This window comes from Bactrocera neohumeralis, chromosome 5, assembly GCF_024586455.1.
Source record: "Bactrocera neohumeralis isolate Rockhampton chromosome 5, APGP_CSIRO_Bneo_wtdbg2-racon-allhic-juicebox.fasta_v2, whole genome shotgun sequence".
Lineage (NCBI taxonomy): Eukaryota > Metazoa > Arthropoda > Insecta > Diptera > Tephritidae > Bactrocera > Bactrocera neohumeralis.
Window position 1 is genome coordinate 61059464 of NC_065922.1, and position 8875 is coordinate 61068338.

At 32.5% G+C, this 8875-nt stretch overlaps 1 protein-coding gene across 1 annotated transcript in view; it reads right to left on the reverse strand.

The window, feature by feature from the left end:
• The window catches only part of LOC126759475 (myosin regulatory light chain sqh), a 135024-nt gene extending 127244 nt beyond the window's left edge, over positions 1–7780 (reverse strand). Inside the window, exon 1 of the mRNA XM_050474307.1 lies at positions 7776–7780. The gene's annotated coding sequence lies outside the window, so the exon portion shown is untranslated. The remainder of the gene's footprint in view (positions 1–7775) is intronic.
• Between the last annotated feature and the right edge of the window lie 1095 nt (positions 7781–8875).

The following is an 8875-nucleotide window of genomic DNA, read 5'->3' on the forward strand; positions in this document are numbered from 1 at the left end:
TTTAATTTTTGTTAACTTTGGATAATTTAAAAAAAAACAAACCTTAAAGGGTGGGGGGTCTGCTTTTGTTTAAATTTTTTTTGAAAATGAAAAAAAACTATTTGGCATCAAAAAAATTTTAAATAATTTATTAATTTTTGGGTTTTTTTTAAACTTTTAAAAAAAAGGGGGGTTTTATTTTCGCAAAATTAAAAAACTTTAACTTTTTGTTCTTTTTTTAAAAACTTTTCCTTTGAGCAGAAATGTTTTAAAAAATTCAGGCACCCGGGGACTTTCTTTCAAAGCAGGGTCTTTGAAAGCTCAGAGGGAAAATTTTTGTTTTTAACTTTTTTTTTAATAAAATTTCCAAATTTTTGTCATTGAACAGGAAGGGGAAAAAAGCAATGATCGCCCTTTAAACCCACCGCTGACTCGCTTTTGGCGGGGGTCTTCCGCCTCCTCGCCCGGCATCTGTTAATATTTCCCCTTTGACCGCCGGGAAAAACGAACAAAAAGACCCCAAATCCAAATTTAAAAAATTTCCCCGAGTTGGAAAGGGGAAAGTATGAAATTTAATTTATATTGTCAATTCAAGAGTTCGATTTGGGAAGTTCAATTGATTTTTTAAAACTAAAAAACAAAAATTATCTATTTCTGGTTTAAATTTTCTGTTTTTAGAAATTTTTTTTAAAGTGACCCGGGGGTTAAAACAGGGGCAAATTACTTTTTATTTAAAAAAATTTGGGAAAAATTCAAAATTATTAAAAAATGATGTTTAAATAAAAATGCTTAATTTTTGTCTAGAATTAAAGTTAACCCCTTTTTCCCTTTACACATTTTGTTTCCCAAATTTAAAATTAAGATCAAAACCCTAAAGGATAGATGGGAAAAAAAAATTTTTCCAAAAGAAATTTGCAAAAATTAAATTTCAAACCCCCTTTTTAAATTTTAGGCTTTTTAAAAATTATACTTTAAAAAAGATATTTTTTTAAAAAACAATTTTAATTTCCCGGAAATTTCAGATGGAATTAGCAAAGCCCCATACAAAACGAAACATAGTTATAAAGAAATGATTTTAATATTTAGCTTTAAAAATTTTTTTTCTTGTTCTAGATTTTTTAAATTGAACGCCCTATTTTAAATTGGGAAAAATGGGGAAATCGGACTGTAATTTCAACTTCCAATTTAAAAATATTTAAATTCCTCAATTTTCCTTCGTGGACAAATTAAAAAAAAAGTTAAAAAGGGATAAAATTTCCCGAACAATGATTATATAAAGCCCCTTAACCAAAAAAACTAACAAAACGTTCAAGCCCGAATATTTGGACCCTACCCTTTTTTTACTTTTTTCCCCCCAAAATGGTTTTAAAAAATAAACGGTTTTAATTAAATGTATCTTTCCCAAGATAAGAAATTGGGGGAAATTGACCCCCCATATAACATTTACCCATATGATTGTGATTATTGAGGGATATAGAAACCCAGGGGCTTTTTAATGGCATGTTAAGATAAAATCGGGCGGTACTACCCTCAAGCCCCATACCACACATATAGAAGGTATAATGATTTTCGTTTTTTTAACAAACCTTATGTAGAATATGTCGGCCACAATATTAGTATATATATATGTGTATAAATATACGGTACATTGTATGTAATTGCTTGAATCCGATCCTCTGGTTGACGTTTTGCACCTTAAGGGATCGTCGCAATGTGAATTTTTTTTGCTGTATTATCGGATAGTATACACTGTAATAAACATTCTCTCAAATTTTGAAATCGAAAATCAAATCTTGTACTCCAATCTTTAAGCGCGTTTTTTTTCAGAATGGTGTTTTTCAAAACGGTTTCCACTCTCAAAGGAAGAGTTTTGAAGATATTTAGTTCCAACTTGTCGAAAACATTTTTAACGTCATTCTCTACCGCGCTATGGAAGCTTACAGAAGCTTAATTTTTGAAATCCTCCCATTTTTTCCAGAGAAAACTGTTGAGAAAAAGGGCCAAATTCGCTACCTTTTGTTCAAACCGCCGACATTTTGTCAAATTTCAAAAAAAAAAAAACTCGCCATCGCGCAATACAGATTAGAATTTTTTTTAAGGTTTTGTTTTATGACAAAATTGCGGCCGCAATCGTGGACATCATACAGGACCTTTTTTTTAAGTGTCATTTCAACAACTTATTTAACTATTATACACCCAATAAATAAGCATAAAAAAATAATTTCGTATTCGCTATGAATGTATTTATTTATAAAAAAACGGACCGATTAGTTAATTTCAACATTAAAAAAGCCACGAAAATCAGTGATTTTTCGGAGCTTCAACTGAGACGATACCCGAACTTAGCTTTTACGTATTTTTTTATTATTGTTATACAATTACCAAAACGAAATTTTCATTCAATTGTTAAAAGCATAGTTGCAGTCGAAGGTTGATTATAAATAAAGGCAAATAAAATATTATTTAAATGATAAAAGGTGGTTACCCTGCTTTTTTATTTATTGTTAAACTTTTTAGAGCATAATAAACATGAGTAGAAAAATTAGTGTTGGTATAACTACAAAAAAAAAAATGTAAGTTTGGAAATAAAATTGGAAATTTAAGACCCTTTGATAATGAAAAAAGCTATAGGCATACATAGCAAAAGCTCTTAATCTGCCTGCAACAACTGTCAAAACTATTCACGCTCGAGATGTAATTAAAATAAAAGAGGCGTATCATGTATAAAGTTCGGTTTTATGATTAAAATATAGTCCTCCTTGCTTTCAATTTGTATAGAAAATCAGATTGCACAGAAAAAGCCATTAAGTAAAATTGTAATCCAGGCTAAAGTTAAAAGCTTTTTGATGATATCAAAAGCCAATCTATGTATAACAATGGTGTAAATCGTAGTGCTACTGATAATACAGAACATTTTGAAACTAGTAACGGCAAGTTTGAGAGATTCAATCATGGCAATCTTCACAGTATTACTCTTACAGGTAAAACAACAAGTGCTGTCGCTGCGGACCGTTGTATGATAGAGTTGTAAGCGATAATTTAGGAGGGAGGGTATGACTCATCACAAGTTTTCAATGTTAAGGATACACCTTTATTTTGGAAACGTCTCCCAAAGAAAACTTTTATATCGAGAACTGAATAATCAGCACCAGGATTTAAAGCTGGTAAAGATGATAAGAATTGCCGACTTTTTATACACTGTCGAGCACAATTCCTGAAATTAAAGCTTTAGACTTCAAAGCATTTTTCTTAGTTAATAATACTCCTGGTCACCCAGTTTATATTGATGACATATATGAAAATGTTAAATTTCAAATTAACAAGTAAGGAAGGCTAAGTTCGGGTGTCACCGAACATTTTATACTCTCGCATGATAAAGTGATAATCGAGATTTCATTATACGTCATTTATATATTTTTCAAATACCGTATTTTTGTAAAGTTTTATTCCGCTATCATCATTGGTTCCTAATGTCTACATATATTATACAGAGAAGGCATCAGATGGAATTCGAAATAGCGTTATATTGGAAGAAGGCGTGGTTGTGAACCGATTTCACCCATATTTCGTACATGTCATCAGGGTGTAGAAAATATTATACAAAATTTCATTGAAATCGGTCTGAAGCGTTCCTGAGGTGGTTTTGGTCCATAAGTGGGCGAGGCCACGCCCATTTTCAATTTAAAAAAAAAAGCCTGGGTGCAGTTTCCTTCTGCAATTTCTTCCGTAAAATTTAATGTTTCTGACGTTTTTTGTTAGTCGGTTAACGCACTTTTAGTGATTTTCAACACACACCGTACACCTGAACATATATGCCACATATATATATTACACACATATGCATGTATATATACTGTATAATATAATATATATATACATAACCTTGTGGGATTGGGACGTGGTTATTATCCGATTTCTTCCGTTTTTGAGCTAATAATAAATGCTGAAGAAAACGACTTTGTAAAGTTGTGTATAGCTATAGTAGTTTGAGATGTGTACAAAAAACTTAGTAGGGGCTGGGAACCACGCCCACTTTTCCAAAAAATTACATCAAATATGCCCCTCTAATACACGATTTTTGTACCAAATTTCACTTTAATATCTTTATTTATGACAGTTACCCGACATTGCTTAGGTTTCGGTTTCCGCCATTTTTGTGGGCGTATTAGTAGGGAGGCATCAGATGGAATTCGAAATAGCGTTATATTGGAAGAAGGCGTGGTTGTGAACCGATTTCACCTATATTTCGTACATGTCATCAGGGTGTTAAGAAAGTATTATATACCGAATTTCATTGAAATCGATTTAGTAGTTCCTGAGATATGGTTTTTGGTCCATAAGTGGGCGAGGCCACGCCCATTTTCAATTTAAAAAAAAACCCTGTGCGCAGCTTCCTTCTGCCATTTCTTCCGTCAAATTTAGTGTTTCCGACGTTTTTTGTTAGTCGGTTAACGCACTTTTAGTGATTTTCAACATTTTGTGCTGGGAGGTGGGCGTGGTTATTTATCAATTCTTCCATTTTTGAACTGTCTATGGAAATGCCTGAAAGCTGACTTTATAGAGTTTGGTTGAGCATAGCTATAGTAGTTTTTCGAGATATGTACAAAAACTTGGTAAAGGCAGACCCACGCCCACTTTCCAAAATTACGTCAAATATGCCCCCTCCTAATGCGATTTTTGTGTAAATTTCACTTCAATATCTTTATTTATGGCTTAGTTATGACGACTTTATGGGTTCGGTTTCCGCCATTTGTGGGCGTGGTAGTGGGCCGATTTTGCACATCTTCGAACTTAACCTTCTTATGGAGCCAAGAAATACGAGTGCCAAGTTTCATCATGATATCTCAATTTTTACTCAAGTTACAGTTTGCACGGACGGACGGACGGACAGACAGACATCCGGATTTCGACTCTACTCGTCGCCCTGATCACTTTGGTATATGTATATAACCCTATATCTGACTCTTTTAGTTTTAGGACTTACAAACAACCGTTATGTGAACAAAACTATAATACTCTCCTTAGCAACATTGTTGCGAGAGTATAAAAATAAAAATAATCAAACAAACAAAAATACATTATACTTAGCCTCACCAACTAAGGCCATAGACCAGAGATAGTAAGGATGTTTAACTCCTCTCTCACTGAAGAGCAGAATTGCCTAAACGTCAAAACCTACTGAACTTTCACAGCTAATCGAGTTCAGTAGGTTTTGACATTTTTTATAAATGGTCTTGAACGATGCAACAAATCCTCCGTTTACATATTGCATAAGATTTCAATCGGCCATCGATCGTTCAATTGTTAAACGTCAAACTTCCACAGACTTGATCTATCAAATTTCAGGAGGTTTTGACGTTTGTAATTGAAACGAGCTAATATTAGTCAAATCTACAAAATAAATATGTAAACGGAAATTATTACATTATTTAAGACCACTTATAAAATGTAACAAACAATGAAAATTAAATAAATTTGTGAATTTGTATTTGATGGGAAACGTTTTGTAATTTGGGGAAGCATCATAGTTTTTATTTTCAATGAAATTATTAAAAACATTTAAGGATTGTGAGCTATAGTTGATCCTTTTTATTGGGTATTGAAGGACAAAAGTCCCAGTTGTTATAATATTCTTTAAAAGATTTAAATAGTTTCTCCATATAATAAATAGCACTATTTAGTAATTTTATTCGTACTAAATATTGGATATTGGGTTGGTAAATGCCCAAAATTGTTATTTTGTTCAATCTGGCCATAATTTAAAATGTTATAAAAAACGTTAATTTTGAGGCGCTCTCACACTGGAATAAGTTTAACATCCCTTTATTCCTGCCATAGACATTCTTTAAATGCCTATTTTGGTTTGTCGAGCCAGCAAAAGCGGCTCTGGCAAAACAAAACTAGCAGCGATGACTCATCGTACGGCGATCAGCTGAAGCGCAACTATAAAAGGAAATGAAGTCGGTAGATCAGTTAATGCAAATTTCAACTAGGCGTCAGGTATTAAGTAGCAGAATCCTAAATGGAAACGGGGTCGAATCGTTACATCCGTGAACGTATCACTCGTCACGTAAAGGTCTGTATTTCGTATTATGACATACGTGATCTGCTTACTATCGTAATCTGGCATGATGACATACGTGAACAGGTCTATAAACATATCCGTCCGCAATGCGTCATTCAGACACCAAAGCCCACCAATCGCAATAAGACAACTTTATGAAAATGTGAGCAAATTTTTATAAATTTTATGTTTTCCAGTGCAGTCATAAAGATTCCAATGCTTTGTTCCAGATACATCTACGAAGAAATTTTGTTATTGAGGATTCATAATTTTTTTTTATACCTACGCTATTGCTAAGTCTCTTAGCTATCTCACTGCTATTTTATCCTCATCACTTTCCATCAGAGCTCAAATAAAAAAACAAAGTTAGATCCATTTTGATATTTATTTAGCTTTTGTTAGTTTATTGAAAATTTCGCAACAGTTTTGACAGTTCCACATCTATTGTGACCTAAAAATACGGTCCAAAGCAATGTGGTATTTAAAAAATTGGATTGAAAATACATTACGATCCGTTTGCTATCGTATGTCATAATACCAATCACCGCATACGATTAACGTATCACGTAATTTTCTTTTGTATGTTGCACGGATATAACGATTCGACCCCACATTTGCCTTTGAGTAAAGAGTAAAAAAAATACAGTGATGCGAAAAGCAATACCAGCCAACATGCGTTTGTCAGCAACATTGAGATATTTGGCGACTGGAGATAAATTTGAAGATCTTAAATTTATAACTGTAATTTCTCCTAGATCCCTTGGATTGATTTTTATTGAAACTTATGAGGAAATTATTTCGTCGCTTTCTGTATTTATAAAGGTAAGTTATAACCTCAATTATTATTTCAATAAATAAAGAATTTCGATTAGGTTTTATTATAACTTTTTATTTCATACTTTTTATTACTTTTATTTCATAAATTAAATTTGTACATAAAATTAAAATGAATGAAAAATTATTCGGTGAAATTTGAAAAAATTTTTCAGATTGTGACGTTTCAGCATCACTCAATGATATGGTAGCATTAGGAAGATGTATAGGTGTGGAACTGCTGCTGCTAAATATTTGTCCTGCATTGTTCATTGGACCATTAATTTGTTTCGGTGCAGTGTTCCCATCAGTCCCTCAAACAAAATGTCTTCCACAAATTTTTCGCATAAAATTCGCTGCTGTGGAGCCATTCGGTCTAATTTTACTGCCCAGGAGTCTGTTATTGTTGTTGTGATACTCTTGGTTGCAAAACGTTTAATTACAATTTCAATAAAACATCACAAGCATCTCTTTTTCTTTTATTTTCTTTTGGAACAGTTTCCTTAATAATATTCTGAAATGATAAAGAAATAAAAATACACATATTTTAAATTATATATTAATTAATATTTATTTAAAAAATATAATATTTTGTCTTTATTATATTCAGGTGCCACAGTCAGAATCGGAATAGAGATCAATTGCAAAAGAATTTTATGAACTTTGGAATTTTCCAATTTGCATAGGCGCGTTAGACGGAAAGCATATTGCTATAAAAAAACCTCCAAACTCAGGATCATTCTACTATAATTACAAGAAATTTTTTAGTATTGTTCTCATGGCAACTGTGAATGCAAATTGTGAATTTATAGTTGCGGATGTTGGTACAAATGGGCGCATTTCTGATGGTGATGTTATAAAACCGATTTTGGGAAGGCAATTTACAACAAATGTTTACAAATACCTTCATCATTGCAACTACCAAATAGCAATAAAGTTCTGCCATATGTTTTTATTGGAGATAATGCTTTTCAAATGCATGAAAACCTTTTGAAGCCTTATCCTGGCACCAATCTCTCGAACACAAAACGCATCTTTAACTACAGGTTGAGTAGAGCGCGTAGAATTGTTGAGAATGTGTTTGGAATATTAGTATCCCGATTTGGTGTTCTACAAACCACAATTTCCGTCGAGCCGGAAAAAGCACAAACCATTGTTTTGGCTTGTTGCTATCTGCATAATTTTTTGCGCGCAAAAAAACTGTATTCATTCACCGATATAATTGATAATGAAGTTACTAGCTCAGGGGATTTGGTTATTGGAAAATGACGTAAAGATATATGTACATCTTAATACACTGAAATGCACACAAATGCGGAATGCTTCAAATAAAGCTAAAGAAATTCGCAAGACTTTTGTAGAATATTTTAGTAACGAAGGGGCAGTTTCTTGGCAAACAAAATATGCATAACTTTAAATTTAACTACATATTTTTTATGTTTATAAATACATTCTAAAAATAAAAGTTAATCGAAATATACGTTTTTTAAGAATTTTACTTACTGTAGTACTTCTTGATGTGCTTGGTGCCTCCACATCGTTTAAAAATTGCATATGTGCATAATAAAACAAATTTGATTCGGAATCTTCAGCTCCAGCACCACTTCTCTCGCAATCAGCCAATCGCTGTTTCTCCCGCCTGAAACCGGTACGCAAAATATTTATTTTTTTCTTTAAATCTTCGATTGTGGCCTTGGAATATTGCTCTTTCTAGATTTCTAGAAGGATTTGGTATTGCTTTCTTTTTTCTTCTCTATTGCTGTATGCTTCCACTCTAGTATTCCACAATCCTTCCAAATTTTGGTAGTGTTCAATCAAACGTAGTATAAATGTTTGATCGTTTAACAATATCTCCATTTTTATATTATTTTATTTATTTGATTTTACTTTATTTATTTTAAAATTTCACACTTATACCAATTCACTTTTCTGTGTCAATTCACTTTTTTCTTCTTCACTTCACTTCACTTTTCTGTGTCTTCTCAGCTTGAAATCTTCACTGCAAATGAGCTCATGCTT